Source organism: Panthera onca, chromosome C2 (assembly GCF_046562875.1).
Source record: "Panthera onca isolate mPanOnc1 chromosome C2, mPanOnc1 haplotype 2, whole genome shotgun sequence".
NCBI lineage: Eukaryota > Metazoa > Chordata > Mammalia > Carnivora > Felidae > Panthera > Panthera onca.
In genome coordinates this window covers 99,302,684-99,326,371 of record NC_138347.1, presented here as the reverse complement: position 1 = coordinate 99,326,371, position 23,688 = coordinate 99,302,684, and positions in this window count along the sequence as shown.

Sequence of the window (23,688 nt, the reverse complement as noted above, 5' to 3'; positions counted from 1 at the left end):
AGCCCACAGCTAACATCATCCTCAACGGGGAAAAACTGAGAGCTTTTTCCCTGAGATCAGGAACACGACAGGGATGCCCACTGTCACCGCTGCTGTTTAATATAGTGCTGGAAGTTCTAGCATCAGCAATCAGACAACAAAAGGAAATCAAAGGCATCCAAATCGGCAAAGATGAAGTCAAGCTTTCGCTTTTTGCAGATGACATGATATTATACATGGAAAATCCGATAGACTCCACCAAAAGTCTGCTAGAACTGATACATGAATTCAGCAAAGTTGCAGGATACAAAATCAACGTGCAGAAATCAGTTGCATTCTTATACACTAACAATGAAGCAACAGAAAGACAAATGAAGAAACTGATCCCATTCACAATTGCACCAAGAAGCATAAAATACCTAGGAATAAATCTAACCAAAGATGTAAAAGATCTGTATGCTGAAAACTATAGAAAGCTTATGCAGGTAATTGAAGAAGATATAAAGAAATGGAAAGACATTCCCTGCTCATGGATTGGAAGAATAAATATTGTCAAAATGTCAATACTACCCAAAGCTATCTACACATTCAATGCAATCCCAATCAAAATTGCACCAGCATTCTTCTCGAAACTAGAACAAGCAATCCTAAAATTCATATGGAACCACAAAAGGCCCCGAATAGCCAAAGTAATTTTGAAGAAGAAGACCAAAGCAGGAGGCATCACAATCCCAGACTTTAGCCTCTACTACAAAGCTGTCATCATCAAGACAGCATGGTATTGGCATAAAAACAGACACATAGACCAATGGAATAGAATAGAAACCCCAGAACTAGACCCACAAACGTATGGCCAACTCATCTTTGACAAAGCAGGAAAGAACATCCAATGGAAAAAAGACAGTCTCTTTAACAAATGGTGCTGGGAGAACTGGACAGCAACATGCAGAAGGTTGAAACTAGACCACTTTCTCACACCATTCACAAAAATAAACTCAAAATGGATAAAGGACCTGAATGTGAGACAGGAAACCATCAAAACCTTAGAGGAGAAAGCAGGAAAAGACCTCTCTGACCTCAGCCGTAGCAATCTCTTACTCGGCACATCCCCAAAGGCAAGGGAATTAAAAGCAAAAGTGAATTACTGGGACCTTATGAAGATAAAAAGCTTCTGCACAGCAAAGGAAACAACCAACAAAACGAAAAGGCAACCAACGGAATGGGAAAAGATATTTGCAAATGACACATCGGACAAAGGGCTAGTATCCAAAATCTATAAAGAGCTCATCAAACTCCACACCCGAAAAACAAATAACCCAGTGAAGAAATGGGCAGAAAACATGAATAGACACTTCTCTAAAGAAGACATCCGGATGGCCAACAGGCACATGAAAAGATGTTCAACGTCGCTCCTTATCAGGGAAATACAAATCAAAACCACACTCAGATACCACCTCACGCCAGTCAGAGTGGCCAAAATGAAGAAATCAGGAGACTATAGATGCTGGAGAGGATGTGGAGAAACAGGAACCCTCTTGCACTGTTGGTGGGAATGCAAATTGGTGCAGCCGCTCTGGAAAGCAGTGTGGAGGTTCCTCAGAAAATTAAAAATAGACCTACCCTATGACCCAGCAATAGCACTGCTAGGAATTTACCCAAGGGATACAGGAGTACTGATGCATAGGGGCACCTGTACCCCAATGTTTATAGCGGCACTCTCAACAATAGCCAAATTATGGAAAGAGCCTAAATGTCCATCAACTGATGAATGGATAAAGAAATTGTGGTTTATATACACAATGGAATACTACGTGGCAATGAGAAAAAATGAAATATGGCCTTTTGTAGCAACATGGATGGAACTGGAGAGTGTGATGCTAAGTGAAATAAGCCATACAGAGAAAGACAGATACCATATGGTTTCACTCTTAGGTGGATCCTGAGAAACATAACAGAAACCCATGGGGGAGGGGAAGGAAAAAAAAAAAAAAAAAAAAAAAAAAAAGAGGCTAGAGTGGGAGAGAGCCAAAGCATAAGAGACTGTTAAAAACTGAGAACAAACTGAGGGTTGATGGGGGGTGGGAGGGAGGGCAGGGTGGGAGGGAGGGCAGGGTGGGTGATGGGTATTGAGGAGGGCACCTTTTGGGATGAGCACTGGGTGTTGTATGGAAACCAATTTGACAGTAAATTTCATATATTAAAAAAATAAATAAATAAATAAAAAAATAAAAAAAATAAAATCTTTGCCAATGTGAGAAATGAAAAAAAAAAAAAAAAAGAAAATTTAAAAAAATGAATACAATGAAATAGAATAAAATTAAATAATGGAAGTGAAAGAATTTGAAAAATTTACAAAACAGTAAAAATATAGTAGAAAAAATTAAAGAAAAATATTTTTATCAAAAATTGAAAATAAAAATAATTTTTCCTTCTGTATTCAAAAAAAGAAGAGAAAAAGAAAAAAATTGAATACATGGACCAGTGAACAGACTGAAATATGATTGAAATTACATTGTTTTCCCCTAGAAGTCAAACTGTGAAGCACTTTATAGTATGTAAACTATGCAGGCAGAGAGACTTGTGGTTTTCCTGAAGAGGGAGGTTGGCCCAGTTTGGTGGGGCTTAGTGTAATGGCTTAAATCTCCACTAGGTGGTGTGGCTTAGCTTACTGGGGTGGATTGTTGTGGTGCTTGTAGGTGTGTATGTGCATGCACAGGAGGGGTGAAAACAGCCTCACCCAGCTACCCAGTCTCCAGTATCAGAACTCTGTTCTGCCCATTCAGCAATCACAGACCCGTCCTTTGTCTCCAGCTTCCATCCACTCCCCAGTTTTACACTGTTTGTGACCAAGCCATCAGGTTTCCAGACAGCACCGCCCTCCTGAGTTTTACCTCAGATGTGGCTGTTTGCCAACCCCTCACTTCTGAGGGACTGTGGCTTTGACCCAGTCAGACCTTCTGGGAGAGGGTCTCACTGAGCAATGACTAGGTGCTGGCTGCACCCAGGAATGTTCAGAGACTGTGCTGCTGCTGCTGCCCAGAGACTGTGGCTGGGTGCCAGCCCATCCAAGAAAAAGTTCATGTGACCATGTAGCAGCATTTCAGGGATATGGAAAATCACAACACACATCTCTGCTCCTGGGGATTCGCCCTCCCCACCAGAGCACCTCCATGTATCGAGCTGCAGAATTTCAGACTCTGCACTCCCCCTGTTTATAGAGACTTAATGGAACTTATACCCTCTCCTTTCTCCTGTCTCCCTTTTTAGTTCAGTCCCTGCGGCTGTTTCCACTTTTTCTGCTTTCTCTCCAGCTGCTTTTTTTTTTGGGGGGGGGGGCGTGCCTTTCCCATATTCTTCCCCAGTCTCCATCCTCTCTGTGTGAGCAAAAAAAGCTCCCTGCCCTCTGTGGCTTCTCTCTCTCCCAGTTCACCTCTTCACACTGCATACCTGCTGAGTCCTGTGGTTGAGGTTGTGCAGATTGTTGTGTTAATCCTCAAATCAGTTTTCTAGGTGTGCCGGATGGTTTAATGTTGATCTTGCTGTATTTCATGGACACGAGATACAAAAAAGACTTCCACGCTGGTCCACCATCTTGGCCTCTCCCCTCCAAAAAGCTGCCATCCTTTCTTAGTCTTTTGAGACTTTTTGAAATATATGGATATTAAATTTTTTCAAAATTGTTTTCTACACATATTAAGAAGATTATGTCATTTTTCATTTTTATTTTTTACCCATGAAACATTTAATTTTCTTTTCATTAATTTTATTTTTAAGAGAGAAAGAGAGTGTGAGCAGGAGTAGGGGAGGGGCAGGGAGACAGGGAGACACAGAACTCAAAGCAGACTCCAGGCTCCATGTTATCTGCACAGAGCCCAATGCATGGCTCAAACTCATGAACATGAGATCATGACCTGAGCTGAAATTGGATGCTTAACTGGCTGAGCCACCCAGCCTCCCCTTGCCCATGAAACATTTTAATAACATTCAAGAAAAGGTCAGGGAGAAGGAATTTCATAGTCCCTGAGCAGGCAACTATAATTTCAGTTCCTTCTACAACAAAGGAGATAGAAAGGGCAGGCTGACCTCAGGAAATTACAGGGCAGTAGAGGCCAGGTCAGACCTGGGTAGGGTGGTGTTTGTAGCCACATAACTTACTACCTGCTAAGAACTCTGGAAGCACCTTGGGGAAAACTGAGAGATAATGATGGGTAGGGGTTTCCCAGGGGAATGCTTTCACATCCAACATTCACACCTCTTGACAGCAGCCTAGAGGTATCATGCCCATTTTGCAGATGAGAACATGAAATCTCATAGGTGATGTGGAAAGACCAGCATACAGCAAAGACAAGAAGAGCAGGGCCTACTCAATTTCACATGAAGTCCAGAGCTCCAGGACTGTCAGCACAGAAGTCGCCACTCTGACGTTTTTGTATAAGCTGATGTTGAACAGTGGCTGGCAGAAGATGGCCCATTGTCATTCTGAGAATGATCACCTTGTTATAGCCCATTTTCTTAGGCACATTCTCACTGGCAAAGAGGTCAAAGTTGTAGTGGTCCATGGTCTTATAGTCCAAGGGAACCTAGATGCAAATGTCTGCTTTTCCTTGGACAGAGGTATGGAAGATGATGAAGTGCTAGGACATGTTCCCCACCAGATATACCTCAAACATGCTTTTCAGGCCCAAGTTCCATTACTGTATTATATCCTCAACCTGTGGACCACAGGACAGAGATGAAGGAACAGTGGAGTTTGGAAACCCCTCTGGAGGAAATGGAGTTCTGAGAGGTTGAGTGAGCCACCCAAGGTTGAACAGGTTGTTGGGGACAGAGTGAGGATAAAAGTTTAGGCCCAGATGCCAGCCTAGGGTGACTTCTAGATTGAGGGAAGTGGGGTCAGGGAGTCCCTCAGTTGAAGCCTCAGTGCAATAAGAGTTACTGGAGCAAACTGAGATGGTAACACTGAGGACTCTAGGGCCAAATCTAAGAGAATGTCTGCAGGTGAGGCAAAGCAGGGAAGGATGCCCTGAGAAGGGGAGTTTTGAACTGGCTTTAGTAATGAAGGGAAAATGGACTAGAAGAGCTGGTTTTTCATTTTTAAAAATGTGTTGGGACATCTGGGTGGCTCAGTCAGTTAATTCTCCAACTTGATTTTGGCTCAGGTCATGATCTCAAGGTCATGAGATCAAGCTCTGCATTGGGCTTCTCACTGGACATGGATCCTGCTTGGTATTCTGTCTCCCTCTCTCTCTGCCCCTCCCCTGTGCTCTCTCTTGCTCTCTCTCAAGAAAAAAATATGGTTGATTACACTGATTCACTATTTAATATCGAGCCAACATTTCATACCTGGGAACATACTTGATTATGTTACATTATCTCTTTGTAAAATGTTATTGAAATTTTCTGTTTGTGTTCTAGAGGGATACCTATCTCTAGTGTTTGTTTTCTGGAATGTGTTTGTCTGGTTTTGTTGTCAGGACAATGCTGACTTTTCCCATGTTGTATTATCTGGAGGACTACATAAAGACAGGGTATTATTTCTTCCTTCGTATTTGCAAAAGTCTTTTACTGCTACCTAACATTCTAATTTAAGATTTTTTCAAAAAAATAATTTCTTATGTTAGATATAGGGCTATTCAGATTACAGATCTCCTCTGGAGAGAGCTTTGGTAGTTCATGACTTTCAAAAACAAATCTTATATTTCACCTAAAAGGTTAAACTCGTTTAAAGTTGTTCATAGTATTTCCTTTTCAGCCTTTAATGTATATAGAAATATAATAATGTCTCATTTTTCATTCTTAATAATAATCTATGTTTTCACTTTCTTTTGGGTGATCTATATGGCTAAAATTTTATCAATTTTATTGATAGTTTCTAAAGATTTTGGTTTTCTTGTCTATTATTTTCTATTTTCTATTTTATTGATTTCTACTTTTACCTGAGTTATTTATTTCCTTCTGTCTACTTTGGATTTAATTTCTTTCTTGTTTATTATCTTCTTTTCAGGCATATTTTATATGGGAGTAAATAAGGAGTCTAGAAGTTTAAGTGTTTAAGGTAAAGCTCCACTATAACATATGGCACATTGGGGAAAAAATGGTTCCTCTTTTTATATATTCCAGATGGTTAAAAAAAATTTTTTGCACTAAATATACCTGCTGAAATCAAGTTGCTATCTTGTAACAGCCATAACTTCAAGTCTTTCTATCCCTCTGTTGTCAGCCAATCCAGGCCCATAAGCCCCCTTACTCTGTAATAATGAGATATAAATGTAGCCTTGGTGGCTGAAAGCCATTAATTCTCTAGCACCATATTCTTATAGAAGTACTCCTTAAGGAGAAATATGAACCCTCTCCATTTTTAAAATAATCGACTAAAAAAAAAGATTATTAAATGTCTTCAACTGGTTTATAGTTTTGTAGATTCTGAGTAAAAACAGAAAGTGGTAAATAACATCGATTATATGTAGATATATATTATATATTATATACATCATATATTTATTATGTATGTATATACACACATATTAGTTGTATATATATACCAACTAATTCTAGTTATATATTTTTATATATATAACAACAAAATTAATAAATTGCTTTAAGCATCTTGTTGCATATTATATATGTATATACATATATGTATCCTCTAATTAAAATATATATAATCCTTAATATTTAAAAATGACACTTAGGTTTGTTATAGCAGATCAGGTCTGTTATATATTCATTCATATTTAATGAAAGGCAGAAATATAATTTAATCCTAGTTGTAGCATATGTGAACTTTTAAACCTATGCAGGTAAAAACTGTTCCTTTCTCCAATAAAATATATTAATTGAATAGGGTTAAAGGTATTGTGTTAAAATAGGTTCTATGAAATAATGGTATATATAGTTTATCTATTTAGCTCTCTGTGTCACACTTTAAATTTCACTCATCATTATTTTACATCATTGTTGTAAGACTGTAGAGGTTAATTTCAGTTAGAAATATTCTTAAATTCATGACTCCTTTAACATCTTACTACTTAGCTTCTATGCAAATCAACATGATAACTATAGGTTAAAGCTTGTATTTTATTGTCATTATGTAAACAAACTAACATGGTATTAAATTGATATTTTAATTTTACATCTATTTATGCTGGTACTAGGCAGACATATACTACTTTCACCTCTCCTTTGTTGCTTAGAATTATTGTGACCCTGCTCCCCTTCTCACCAATAGGAAAATAAGTTCTGCATGTAGTACTATAGCAATATTCCATTTATATCCCTTATACTTGCTGACGAAATAACCAGTCAATCTATTTATCTGACTGTATAAAACAACAACTGATATTATCTGTATGGAGACTTTTTCTACCACTTCTGCTGTCGTTAGGTAAGACAGCCCTTAATTATGGAAACATCATGTGTATTTTAGTGATCCTACATGTTCAGCAACTTCCAAAATAATGGACAGAGTTTTCCTTAATAAAACTAAATTGAAGAACATTCTTTTTCCTATTATTGGGTGTCAATAGGGCCTAGGAGTCTGGTGGGAGATGACCAAGGGAAGAAGCACAAGTGCCAGAAACTGAGAAAAATATTTTTTTGTTATTTGACTCAATGTTTACAAGAATTATGCAGCAAGGCACTATTACCCGTACAAGTTAAAGTAACTAAGGCAAAAATATTAAATTAATTATCTTGAGGTTGTATATTTCATAAGTAAACTGGAAATCAATCGAAGTATCCCTGGCTCCAAAATTGATGATACTTTCACTGTAAGTTCACCTAGGCGAAAACTTGAGATAGCTAAGGTTAGCTGAGTCTTTGCACTCTTCTAGGCACTCAACGGAAGTTTTCAGAGTATATAAACAAAGGGAACTATAAATCAGGAACACTCAGTATCCACCACCTCCCAAGTGCAAAGAGAAGCTGAGAGGTTTCATGATAAAAAATAACTCCATTTATTAAGTAATTACCTACATTAGACACCTTTCTAGTTTAATAGATTAACTTAGTTAATAACCAAAATACTATGATGAAGTAAATAGTTTTATTGTTATTGCCATTTTACCTAGTAAAACTGAAGTAGAAAGAGAAAAACTGACTTTCCTGAATCACTCAGATATAGATATAAGGGGGTGATGAAATTTGAATAGGAAGTTTGGTTGTAGAGCTCAGCTCTTTTAGCCATTATATTATGTTACCTCATCTCATAGATATATATCAGAGAAAGTCAAGAAATACATTTGCATGTAAGAAAATAAATAAGCCAGTTTGGGACACTTTGAGGATCTGGACAAATTCAAGCCATAAACCAATGTGCACCGATAATCAGGATCACTGCTGACATCATCACCACTAGCACAAGTTTCATTATCATTATCTAACATTTATTAGCACTGTTCTACACATATTACACGTCTCTTCATTTAATCCTATCAACGGCCCTATTTCCTTCATGGCACCTATCATATCCTATCTTATATTGTGATTTTAAAATAAAAATATGATATTTCTCTACTAATTTATGGCCCTCTGTTGAAGGTAGCATCTGGCCTCTGACTTATCTTAATATTTTCATATAACAAGTGGAGGACAGTATTCGACATATTACTTACTTAATATTTATTAAATGAAAAAGTGGATGGATGATTCTTGAAGTATAGTCTGAAATGACTCATTTTATGCAAAGCCAATTTCAGAGATACATAAATATGGAAAAAATAAACATAGTATCAAAATTGAACTATTATGAGAATAAAAGTACAGTTTGTAGTATAGTATTAGACATATAGCCATGGATATAAAAATTATGAAGACCTAAAACCAAAAATCATTTTATTCAATATATTATTTTGGTCAGATATTCATATCCTCATGAAAATAATATTTAGGTTAACATTCATCTTCTTTTCTACCACTAAGATTACATAATTATTCTTGAAATTTTGATTTTATTAGATCAGAAAAACTGGGAGAAAAGTTTTAAAATTCTGAATGCTGAGTTATTTTTAATTGCTTGATTAAATCTATGAAATACATGTTTCATTAAGATTGAATTAGAACACAGATACTTAAATAGTTGGGGATCCCAGATGGCTCAGACAGTTAAGCCTTCAATTCTGGATTTTGGCCCAAGTCATGATCTCACAGCTCATGGGTTCTAGCCTGCATTGGGCACTGGTCAGGCTCTGCTGGCAGTGTGGAGCCTGCTTGGGATTCTCTCTCTTAACTTAAAAAAAAAAAAACTTAAGTAGTTAATAAGACAATATTAGTAGCCATAAGGAAATGGAAAAAGAATAACTGTTTACAACTGTACACTACCAGAATTTTAAAAACCTGTCAGAACTGATCAGAGCTAGGAGGACAAAGACAACAATACCAACAAAACACTGTATTTTTCCAGTAAAAAAATTCATCTTTAAGCATTATATGAACATTTACATAAAAATATATTTCAAAGTTGAATGAATACATTTCAATATTTTAAAAAAGTTTTACAATCAGCACTATACATTTTTTGATAGTTAATTAGCATAGGTGCAAAGATTGGTTGGGAGATAATAGGAAATAATAGGAAATTGATTGTGTATTGTATGTAAAATATGGATAAAGGACATCGTAATTTCCCTGATTAAAATGAAGTTGCTGAGTATGTTTAACATATATAAATAATATGCACACTCAGCAGCAAGAAATGAGGTGAGAGGTCAATGTTAAATATCTAAAACTTATACTTCATTAAAATCAAACTTTTTTTACATCAGAACTAATTTAGATATTTCATATAAAAATTAGTTTTGAAGTAAAATTTTAGGTAATATAGTAAAAAAGAGGATATTACAACTATTCTACATTTTTTCCCTGAGAGTAGTAGTTTCCTTTTTTATTTTTTCTCAAATAGGACTTCATGTCATATTAAGGAAGTCCACTTTAAAAATAATGTGTAGCTAGCTAAACGGTTAAACTCCAAATTTACTGTATGAAATCTTTTGTCTAGATATCTGAATGAATCATTCTGCAAAGATGCAGTATGATATTCAAAAACTAAATTAGCACTTGAAAAGAAGCATTTATATTCCATCAATATATTCCAGGATTATGAAAAGAATGACTGCATATTCAAAATCTATTTTAGAAAATATTGAATGTATACATGAAAAAAGCACTAGATTTTTCATAGGAGTATTTTGCAATATGTAGAATATACATGTTGCATAATCAAACAGTTTTAAAACATATTTATAAACATTTTATTCTATTATCATAGGTTATTTCTTTACCAAACAGATATAAGAATTTTAAAGAACCACTAAAATATACTCAAGTATATGCAAATATATAAATGTAAATGGATGCATATATATATAAATAAGAGTATGCATACAGATATGTACTTGCATATGCATTTCTTTTTTTTTTTTTTAATTAATTTATTTATTTTGAAAGAGAGAGAGAGACAGAGCACACAGCAGGGGAGGACAGAGAGAGAGGGAGAGAGAGAACCCCAAGCAGGCTCCACACTGTCAGTCCATAGCCTGACTCAGTGCTCAAACTCACAAGCTCTGAGATCACGACCTGAGCCCAAACCAAGAGTCAGAGGCTTAACTGACTGAACCACCCAGGTGCCCCTAACATTATGCATTTCTATGTGTGTATCTGAATGTACAACATGGCAATATCAAATCTTCCCAGAAACTAAGTGTAAATACCTTCAACAGATAACTGGTCCCTTAAATAAGTAACAGGTTACTGGTGATAATTTTGCAGTAGGATTTAGAAAAAAATAAATACTTAAAAAAATAAATCAGATATGATATATGCTTTTAAGAATATCCAGGGAGGGGGTGCCTGGGTGGCTTAATTGGTTGAACATCTGACTTCAGCTCAGGTCATGATCTCATAGTTTGTAAGTTCGAGTCTCGCATTGGGCTCTGTGCTGACAGGTTGGAGCCTAGACCCTGCTTCAGATTCTGTCGCCCTGTTTCTCTGCCCCTGACCCACTTGTGCTCTGTCTCTCTCTCTTTCTTTCAAAGATAAATAAACATTAAAAAATTAAAAAAAAAAAAAAAGAATATAGAGGGAATAGGTAACTGGTCCCTTGCTATCATTCCCTGGGTATTCTTAAAAGTGTATGTCATATCCTCCTTATTTGTCAAACATTTGTATATTTTTTTCTAAATCCCTACTGCAAAACTTTCTGGATGGTAATATGCTAGTTGGTGTTGTAGTATTAAATATATGACAACATGCTTTAATATTAATAGGGAAATGTCCATCATTAGCATGTTGTTATTCAAATTGCAAAATTTAGGATTAATCAAGAAAACATAACACAAGCACCTAGATTAAAGCAAAATGCTTTTGTTATGAATAATACTGAATTTTGAAATCTATTTTATATAAAAATGCTATTTGGTTTCCTAGAGGTCACCCTACAAAAGGATTTGAAATACATAATTTTAACCTAGTATATTGGGATGAGAGCCTCAAGAAGCAAGAATGAATACATGATGATTGCTAAACCAATTTCCTAGAAAGGCACAGACAGTACTCTAATGTGAAGAGTTCTGTGGGTTGCACTCTATGGGTAATTAGTTCAGATCAAGGAAATGGACACAGAGTATCACTGACAGTGGTACTCTGGCTCTGGTTTTTATCCAACATTGTCATGGTTAAGAAATATTTTTAAAATATGGTTTTGAAGAGACCACACATTTAGTCTGGACTTGTATGTCCTTGCTCTAGAAGTCTGCACTGAGACATCTCTATCAGGACTTGCCAAGAAACTTACAAGGCATCATCATATACTATAGATAAGTCTTGGACCATAGCTTGGACCTGCTACAGAGACTCTTCAAAAAAAACAACCTTCTGAGCCACCTAGAAAATAGATCAAGAAGTATTCCAAAAGAGCATTATACATGCTCATTCCAAAACTCAAAAGAAGCTGATGAAACCTTATGCTTCTTTTAGTTGTTAGAGGTTCAATCAGAAATATATTGCCTTTTTTGGATCAGGTATTTTAGCATGCTCAAGAGCACTCAATTCCCTAATATTTCACTGATCGTAAAAGACTTCTGGAGAGTTTATCTTCTAACCACTGGAATGCAATTATCTTACTAGTTTATCTGGAATATTGCTGATCAAGTCATTGACACAATGTCCCCAAGATAGCACAGCAGTAGATGTTCTGTTAAATGTCAGTGTAAGAAAGATTTAAGTGGACTACATAGTGAGCAAGAGAAGGAGGGTTAACTCTGCCCCAGGGCAAGACTAAAAATGACTACTAATCTGATGATATTTCTTAATGGTACTGAAAAAAAAAGGAATGTGCTAGATCAGTAGCTGAATATCAAGTGCCAGAGGCTGGGATAATTTGTTCTAGAAAAAAACAACAACAACAACAACAAAACTACATCAAGTGAGGCTGTCCAAACTGGGGCTACAACTTCTTTTTAAGTTTACGTTGGTTCATTATTTTTCTGCCAAAATTTGCAGATATAATTCTGACAAAAGCAAATATGAGGGACACCATTCAGCATTGCATTCTGAAGTCTGTGGTTCTAATTTCTAATTAGAAGTGAGTGGTTCTAATTTCTGTCATTGCACCTGAGATACATTATTGTTTCCATCTTATTAATTTGGTCAAAAGACAAAAGTTTTAAGGACTCTTTTCCTTTTTTTTTTCCATCTTCCTCAATAACAGAGCTGACTTCATAGGTTAAGGGACCCAATGTTAGTGTTCTTCTAACTATATCTATTCCGATTAGACGGTCAGGGAAAGGTGAAATAGCCACAGACTGGATCTGTAAACTGACAGACTTCATGTGAAATGACCTTGGACCAGGACCAAGTCCTTATCACAGAGCTTCTGAATAATCCCACTGTAAGAGGGGAATTATGATAGCATTTTGAGTCTCTTGATATTAGTGTCCCTCTAGACCCTGTAACCAATAGCCCTTGAAAGATGTCTTTCTTCAGTATATAGATATTTACTTGATAAATGACCATCAATTTTGGGGGGGAATAGCTACTGCTTATATTTGCTGTAACATTACAAGATCTTTCCTCAAGAGGACACAAGCTCTTCTTTTAAAATTCTTTAAGATTTTTACTTTTCTCCTTGAAAACTCTGCTAGCATATAGAGTGGATGAACCATTACTTAAAGCATATACTTTGCTAGAGAGTGTGGGGTCAAGGACCAACTACTTTGTTAGGATCTGGAAGACTCGTTAGATCATTTAAACTTACTGAATCAGAAATCTGCATTATTAGGCATTCCCTAAGTATGTGAAGATTTGTGACAAACCGATTTTGTACAAATATATTGACCATTTGTATTAACTAATGTTTTACGTTCCATCATTTTACCTCTAAATCAAAAAATGAAGTTGGTGGAGGACAAGAACTTTGAATATTCTTTTGTGCCCTGAAAAAAAGGCAAAAGATCACAAGTTATTGAATTAAGTTACTGAGGCAATTTTAAGCCACATGTTATTAATGTATAGAAATCATCATGCTGGAGTTTTAGTCCATAAATTACAGAACCATGCACTTGTTGTCTCCATCATATGAGTGTTCTGGAAATCAGCACTTCCTGATGCCTACATTCTTAGGAGTTCTATGCTGTACCAATTTTGCTCACAAGGTGTTCTGTTATTATAAGATATCATATAACTGCACACCAAAAAATATAATTCTTGTTCTAATTCTAAAAGTACTTAATGTAAAAGATCTTTTGCTCAGAAAGTAATGACTGAAGCACAATTTGAATCACAAAAACCAACTATCAGTTAGATAAAATAATCCAGTCTTTTTTTTTTTACTTAATGATATGGTAAATTAGATGGGGATTCTTATATCCCTGGAGTTCAATTAAATCAGATGGTTTGTTTTGTGTTTTTAAATTGTAAGGTAGTTTTTAGTTAACAACATTCAAGCTCATTTTCCAAATAAACCATTGAGCATTTTTTTGAGACTCTAAGTGTTGTAAATTGAAGTTTCTTTATTCATTACCATACTCAAAATGGTGTAATTGGAAAATAAACTGTGTACTAGTTTCCAAAAATAAGATTACAGAATGATGATATTCTATGTTAAATAGTCTTAAGCTACATCACATCTATGCAGACAACTGTGAATGCAAAAATAACTATATCTAGGTATACATATACTGGGATACATGCAATAAGTCATAGATACAGCTAACTGTACACAGAGACATAGATATAAAGGTATAGATACTAGATATATTTAATACCTATCATAAAATTTTTAGTTTGGTAATGATCATTGAAGTTACAAGTCAATTCTCTTTACTTGACTCATAAAGACACTCAGCCTCAAAGGAATGAACAATCTCTTTAGAAAACATTTAGCCAACAGCAATGTCTAAAATCAGCCATCCTGACTCCTAGCAGAGTAACCTCTCCTGAGGTTTCCTCTCTAGTCAGTGACTTTCTACTGTGGCTCTTTACATTGCCTAATTAACATATATTTTAAAAGTTTGAAAAAGACAGGTAGGTGCTACCAATAAAGCATGTGCTCATTTTAATGTCAAATAATCCAATACTTTTTTGCAGAGTTCTTTGCTTTTAACAGCCCAGTGGGATCCATTCTGCCACTTTATTCTTCAAAGTAATAAGTGTCCCAATTGCATGTGAAATGTTTCACTGCATTAGTATGAAGGTATAATCAATAAATGGCTGGTTCACTCAGTATTTTGAAGACTTTGCAGAATGTAAGGTCATGCCTGATGAGAATACAATAGCAAAAGTGTCACCGAGTGATTATAGTGATTCGACAGTTGAGTATTCCTTTTACTTAGATGTAGTGTTTAACTTGGTTACTACCTAAAGTGAAATTTAATATCAAGCTCTTCTTGCTTTAAATATATTATCAGCAGTCTAATTCCTAAATGAAATGTAAGGTCAGTCCCTAACCATAAATGTCCTTTAAGTATAGTCCATCTTTATGAGAATACTCGATTGGTGAGCATACACATTTCAACAAGTGATAATGTAAAACATAGCTAGAGAGGCATATAGGCAAATTTATAATAATGTTTTTCAATAAGTATTTGTTGTGTATTTGATCAAAGTGCTGAATTCAGTACAGTAGTAGAAGAGAATGAATACTATGATAAGTTTAACAAGACAATAATAATAATAATAATAATAATAATAATAATAATAATAACATAAACAATATAATTTAATTGTTCTAAAAGCCTTTCCTATAGGCACTATAATCTCAATTTTTTAATGTGCAAACTGAGATGAAGAAAGTTACCTGCTTAGCATCATTTAAATTTAACTCAAATTTATTTGCATGAAAATTATTCTGCATTTGTGTCAAATTTGAAAACAACTGGTTCCTGTTCTCAAAGGATTCATTATGTCATAATACATAGAAAAAAAAAGCACACAATTAGCAATACAACTAGGCACATTATGGTGAATATGTAAAGGTTTACACAAAATCTTAGGAGGGCTCCAAAGAGGTAGCATTTAAGTCTGACTGACAAATACAGAATGATTCCAAGATAAGGTAATATTTGACCTTTAACTTGAATGTTAAATTTTTATGGAAAAATGAGAAAAAGCTAGGCTATTTCTGTAATATGAAGCCTGTGGGTGGGTAAAGGCAATAAGTCATGAAAGACCCTGGCATGCTCAGATATATACAACCAGTTTTAATTCCTGCAAAATACAAAACACACAAAGAAACTGCAGAAGAAGAGGGTTCAAGAGCTAGAGATGAAGTTATAAGATGTTATATATGAAGTTATAAGAAGAAAATTTGTGAAGTACTCAACATGTCATGCTAAGACACTTTAATTTTTTTTTTCTCCTGGCAATGAGAAAAACAAAAAAATGATCAGATAGATTAATCTAGCAATGTTCTAAGGTGCAATGGCAAGCAGAATGATCAAAATCAAAGGTACCATTTGAGAAGACATTGTTCGGTCTTCACTGAAGTTAGATACACCTGTCCGCTTATCCATGTATCTAATAAGTAAGCATGTATCCAGAATCATTTTCCAATTGGTTGGTAATATTAACTATGATAATGATGTCCATTTGAATATCACTCAGTGGATTAAATTTGTTTTATATATTCCCATGGGGGGGAAATCATGGGGGTGAGAGACATGAAAAAGTCAATGCAGGCATTCTGTCAACATTTTAGAGATACAGAATTTGTAGTAGAGAAATAAAGATACCTGTTCAGAATCATACAAGTAATAACTGAAGAAAACAAAATGAGATGTTGGGCCTTCTGACCCTATTCATCGTATCTTACAGAAAACTTTTAATGTGGCTTTATAAATTTCAATATTAAATTGATATTTACTTTTGAAACATAGAATAAATTGATACTTCATGTGTTTGCTCATTCAAGTTTATAATTGCTCATAATTAATTCAACAGATATTTACTAGTACCAATGAAGCACTGATAAGGAAAGGGACACTACCAATACTTTAAATAATTTAAAGCTTTGTAGAGAAGACAAATCACTTGAATAATTACTAAAATAATAATTTGTCTTTACTTACTAGTTAATTTTAAAAATTACAGTAATTTGTGGGGCTCCTGCGTGGCTCAGTCAGTTAAACGTCTGACCCTTGATCTCAGCTCAGATCATGATCTCATGGTTCATGAGATCAAGCCCCGCGTTGGGCTCTAAGCTCATAGTGCAGAACCTGCTTGGGATTCTCTCTCTCTCTCTCTCTCTCTCTCTCTCTCTCTCTCTCTCTCTCTCCCCCCTCCCCTCCCCTGCTTTCTCTCTAAATAAATAAATAAATAAATAAATATTAAAAAATAAAAATCATGGTAATCTGCATCTGCAATTTATATCTTTTCATCTGTAATGAAACAGAATATATATCTGTATATATGCCATTGTTTTAAATGTTATAAACTATTGGGAACCTTGTCATAGGTAAAGTCCAATTCTTAAAATCTATTTTGGATGCAGTCTGATACAAGACTTTTGGAAATATACTTCAAAAGCTCTGAAAACAAAGATGGCTTATGAAAAAACAGAAAAGGATGAAGGATTTGTGGTTCCACTTCCCCACACAACCTCACAAGAAGAAATCAAGGAGACATTTCTGTCAAAGGAAATAGATGGGGTTCAATTATGATAGCACTTTAGAAAGTATCTCTATACACATCTAGATAAAATGGCACATGGCTAAGCATCCAGGGTAGGGTCTCAACATTTTTATGTATGTGTATATACATGTACAATTCATATATGTATATATAATATATATTTATATATATACATTATGTACATAAAAGCATATATGTATATATATTTCATACACACACACACACACACACACACACACATACACATACACACATATATATATATGAAAACTTTCAGAAAGTATCTCTAGACACTTCTAGATTAAAATGGCACATGGCTAAGCATCCAGGGTACGGTCTCTACATTTTTTATGTATTGTGTATAAAATTTTCAGCAAGTTGGAGAAAGAAAGATAGGCAAACTATCTGACCAAACATGGGAGAAAATTGTATTATTAGTAAGGTATCTGAAGCCAAATTATGTAAAACCTAGCTGGCCTTGTTTTGGCATATGTCAAAATTGCTTCATGAGGACACTAGAATAAAGTTAGAAAGGTGTTTATTTTATATTGGTCACTGATCATCCACTGACCCAGAAACTTAGGGCATGTTCATAGAAAATGGCAGACATATTTCCTCACTTAGGAAATTCACTTGTAAATTAAGATCACCCCTCCCTCAACATCTGAAATTCCATGTTCATAGTATATTTTTAAAGTAGGGTAGGTAGTTTTAATATCACAAGTCATAAGCTGAAATTAGGGACTGACTGCTGGTGGCCTTGTACATTTGGAGATGTCTAGTCATTAAGGCGAAGGAACGCATAATTCTCTGTGTACTATCAAAGCTCTAAGAACTTTAAACATAGGCAAAAGAAATAAAAGGAAGAAACCAGTAGAAAATAAAAAAAAAAATTAAGATGTTAAAATCAAGGAATCATAATGGAAATTCAGCATTTCCAAGTCTAGCTAGAAAATTGAAAAATAGAATTCAAAAACTTTGCTAGGAAACTAAAAGGTGAACTAAGGGCACTCTACACTTTGGGGTAATTTTTGTAGTCTTTTGTTTTGTTTGCATAGAAAGCAAGAATATGTGCCTTCAATGTAAAACATCTAAAATCATAAGAAAAAACTGGTTAATATTAAACAGCAAGAAAATATCAAATATGCAATAGAAGAAATAAGGGAAAATGTCATGGAAATGACAAATCCATTCAACTCTACACTAAAAAGAGAAAAGAGCAGAATTAATCCAGTCAGCACATACACACATAACTAATCAAAAAAGAAACCAAAAAAAAGCGCAATAAACCAGTAGAATAATTTATTGGTTGCTGAGCAAGTTTGAAGAAAAGCTCTTAAAATGAAAATAAAAGGACAAAGAAATAAATATTATGAGAGGTACAAGATTATCATTATAAATAATTGGGAACAAGATCTAACATGTGAATATTGAAAATACCAGATCATATTATGCAGAAACTAAATGACTTATATACAGGACAGATTCATAGAGAGCAGGCAAAAACAATAACAACTGTTCAGGCAAATTTTAAATATTAATACAGGCAAGTTTATTGCCTACTAAAACTCAGCAACCAACTATAAAAAATACCCAGTTTTACAACAGAATTACTACCCTTTAACAACATTTCCCTTGCAACTAGTAGATAAAAATGTCCTGCCATCTAATGCACAGTGTAGTTATTATAGTCAACAATACTGCATTATAAACTTCAAAGTTGCTAAGAGACTAGATCTTAATTGTTCTTACCACACACACACACACACACACACACACACACACACGCACACGCACATTTTAATATTGTGGTAGAGTGACTTATAAGGAATGAATATAAATAACAAATGATTTAAATCTTCCATTTTTACTTTGTAGTATTCCATTAAGATTCCACCGTTTTCTTTAAACACATAAGCATTTAAGGACGTACCTTTACATCTAAATATTGCATTGTTACATCCAAGTTTGGACATGTAGTGCTTTTCTTATTTTTCTTTTATAAATACTTACAATTTTATTATAATTTCTTTGATCTGTGAGGTATTTAGAAGCATATAGATACTAAATTTCACAAACTATGGAGATTTAGGTTACATTTTAATTACTGATTTCTAAATTTTAATTTGACAGATTATTTGATCTACAAAGTTTCAATCTTTGTTATTTATGAATTTCATTTTGTAACTTACATGTGTACTAGAAAAAACTGAATATTGTTTAATTATCGAAAGTAGGAATCTATATATATCCATCTGATCATATGTTTTTCGAATTACCTATTTCCTTAAATTGTACCCTTAATTGAATATTTTCTGAAACAAGTCTGCTAAAATTTTCAACTGCAATTATTATTTTTATAATGTCTCAAATTTTGCTTTACGTATGTAGAGAATACATTGTGAACTCCATATACATACAAGATTTTTGCATGTTGTTTTTTTACACTTTTATTTACCACTATCTAAGGGCTCTATTTATTCCTAATAATTATTTTTGTACAGAATCTATTTGGTCTATCATCCCTTTGGTTTTGTTTCTTTAGTTTCACATTTTTTTACTAGAGTCTTCCCTACACATTTAATTTAAAAATTTTGTGTAGATATATTTCTCATGAATACTGTATACATGGATTTATTTTTCCCACTCAATTTGAAAAGCTAAGGATTGCAACCATTGATTTTACATGTGTACACAACATTTTGTGTCCCAATTTTTATTTTTGTTCATTCTATTCTTCTATTTCTTTGCTTTTTCCTTCTTTTCCTTCTTTATAATTAATTTATTACTATTTCCACATATTATTTCCTCATTTAACACCTACATATTCTGTCTTTATTCTGTTACTGGCTGTCCTTGATTTTTATACACATGCTTTTTAACTTTAAGTAAATATATGTTTTTTTTCAGGCCAAGGAAATATGTTCTATAGTTTGTTTCCATAAAAAGAAGAGTGTTGAAAATGGAAAAAGTTAAGGTAAAGTGAAATTCATTTTTTTCTTATTTTAAATTTCTCTTTATATCTGTATAAAGCAAACATATTAGTAATTTATTGTGTATTTGCAATATGTATAAAAGTATGACAACAAAAAAGATGGAAAGTATGAATTGTAAATATTTTCATATATATGCTCCTTGTATAGTTAGTATAAAATTATTTGAAGTTTACATAAACAATAGTTTAAAATAGGGGTGTCTGGATGGCTCACTCAGTTGGGCGACTGACTTCGGCTCAGGGCATGATCTCACCGTCTGTGAGTTCGAACCCTGCGTGGGGCTCTGTGCTGTCCGTTCAGAGCCTGGAGCCTGCTTCAGATTCTGTCTCCCTCTCTCTCTGCCCCTCCCCCACTCACGCTCTGTCTCTTATCAAAAAATGAATAAACGTTAAAAAAATTTTTTTTTTAAATGGATCAGGGCGCCTGGTGGCTCACTTGGTTACACATCTGATTCGATCTAGGTTCAGGTCATGATCTCATGGTTCTTGGGTTTGAGCCCTATATCAGGCTCTGTGCTGTCAGCACAGAGCCTGCTTGGGATTCTCTCTCTCCCTCTCTCTCTCTCTCTGCCCTTCTACCACTTGCTCTCTCTCTCTCCCAATAAATAAATAAACTTAAAACAAAAATAAAAACTGGAGCGCCTGGGTGGCTTAGTTGGTGGGGCATCTGACTTTGGCTCAGGTCACAATCTTGAGGTTCGTGGGTTTGGCCCTGTGGCAGGCTCTGTGCTGACAGCTCAGGGCCTGGAGCCTGCTTCAGATTCTGTGTCTCCCTGTCTCTCTCCCCCCTCTCTTTCTCTGTCCCACTCTGGCTCACACTCTGTCTCTCTTGCTCTCAAAAATATATAAAAATGTTAAAAAATTAAAAAATAAATTAAAATAAATTAAAAATAAAAAATAAAATAAATAAAAATGCATCTTGGAAAAGCTAGAGAGATCATTGATGTTTTGGAAAATATCATCATCATCATCATCATCATCATCATCATAATGGAGAGAGGGGCACCTGGGTGGCTCAGTCACTTAAGCATCTGACCCTTGATTTCAGCTCAGGTCATGATCTTACAGTTTGTGAATTCAAGCCCCCACATTGGGTTCTATGCTGACAGTGAAGAGCCTGCTTGGGATTCTCTCTCTCCCTCTCTCTCTGCCCCTCCTCTGTTCACACTTTCTTTCTCTCTCTCAAAATAAAAAAATAAACTTTAATAATAATGGAGAGAAAAATGCAATAATTTAAAAACCTTCAAATATTTAAGGCAGGAAGAGAAGACAGAAAACAATAAACCAATGAAAAAATAGATAAGAGCTAGCAATTGTATATTTTAATACAACTCTATCAATAAATGCTATAAACACACCTATTAAAAAGAGATGATTGGAATGAATAAAAAGACTCTATAGTTACTATAAGAAATCTGCTTAAAATATAAAAACTGAGGTATAATAAAAGAAAAAAATAGCAGAAAAAAGACGCAAGCTTTAACCAAAAAAATACTGGAGTAACTACGTGAATTTCAGCAAAGGCAGACTTCATAAAGCAGAATATTATTGAAAGTAAAGAGGAAGGGTTAGAATTAAAAAGGGGTTACTTTTCCAAGAATTCTTCAAATTAATAAAGCCATTACTATTAAGCAAATACTGAGATACAGACTAATTCACAATTAATTTTAAATACTTCAGTATTATTCTCTTAGCAACTGAGATAATTAATAGGATAGTAAGAATATTGATGACCTAAAAAACCAACTTTACTAATTAACACTTATGTATCATTTTACCAAACAATAACAATACACATTCTTCTGAAGTACACATGGAACACTTAGCAAGACAGACCATATTCTGGACCATTGGATAAATCTTAACAAATTTAAAATAATAGAAATAATACAATGTGCATTCTCATACTATAATGGAATTAAACTACAAATCAATAATAGCAAAATATCTATAAAAACAGATGCTGCCAATATGTGACAATATTAATGCACCTTGAGGACATTATGCTAAGTGAAACAAGTCAGTCATAGAAGGAAAGAATTACACTATTCCACTTAGGTGAGAATCCTAAGTCAAACTCATAGAAACAGAATAAAATGGCTGCTTATACGGGCTGAGGGAGGAGGGATGGAAAGCTTCTCAAGTACAAGGTTTCAGTTATGCAAGATTGAGGAATTCTAGAGATCTACTGTGCAACATTGTGCATATAGTTAGCAATATATATATGCACTTAGCTTTAAAAAAATTTACTGTTTATTTATTTTTGAGAGAGAGAGAGCAGAGGAGGGATAGAGGGAGAGGGAGACAGAATCTGAAGCAGGCTCCAGGTCTGAGCTGTCAGCAAAGAGCCCAGTGCAGGGCTTAAACTCATGAGCCATGAGATCATGACCTGAGCCAAAGTCAGATGCTTAACCAACTGAGCCAACTAGGTGCATCTATAGTGCACGTAACATTTTTAAGATGTCAGATCTCATATAAAGTGTTATCCCCACAATAAAATGTGATAATTGGTGTCCTGGCATCCATGTTCTTGAGTAGAGACATCTTACCCTCACTCTGGGTTTGGAGATATGACTTGCCATGACCAATGGAATAACAGCAATAGTAAATGGGATGCAAACATAGACTTGTAAGGCACTTGAGCATCAGTTATTGACATCTTTTACTACTCTTGGGAACACCACTGCTTGATGAAAAACCAATGGCAGGATTTCCCCTTTACCTAAACTGAAATCAAACCAATCACCAGACATATGAATGAGGTCATCCTACCCCAAAATAAGTCAACTCTAACAAAAAGAACCAGACACCCAACCCAGAGATTCTCGAAAATAACACATATTTGTTGTTTTAAGCTACTTTACAAAATTTGGAGTGGAATATGTGGGGAAGATTCCAGTTCTTAGGAGAGAGATATAATGATTTAAACTTAAAGAAAAGTGTGAGTACATGAAGAAGGCAAGAATTAGAATGATGTCTTTATTTTCTTTTAGTTCCATGTTTTTCTTTAATTTTTTTTTTTTTCAACGTTTTTTATTTATTTTTGGGACAGAGAGAGACAGAGCATGAACGGGGGAGGGGCAGAGAGAGAGGGAGACACAGAATCGGAAACAGGCTCCAGGCTCCGAGCCATCAGCCCAGAGCCTGACGCGGGGCTCGAACTCACGGACCGCGAGATCGTGACCTGGCTGAAGTCGGACGCTTAACCGACTGCGCCACCCAGGCGCCCCTCCATGTTTTTCTTTAAATTCCAGATAGTTAGCATGCAGTATCATATTAGTTTCAGGTGTAGAATTTAGCGATTCATACATACAATACTCAGTTCTCATCACAAGCACCCCCCTTAATACCCATCGCTCATTTAACCCATTCCCTTGCCCACCTCACATCCTGCAACCCTCAGTTGTATAGAGCTCTCTATAGAGTTGTCTATAGTTAAGAGTTTGTTTTATGGTTTGCCTCTCTCTTTTATTTTTTCCCTATGTTCATTCATTTTGTTTCTTAAATTCCACATATGAGTGAAATTATAGGGTATTTGTCTTTCTCTGAGTGACTTATTTCAATTAGCATAATACTCCCATGTCATTGCAAAT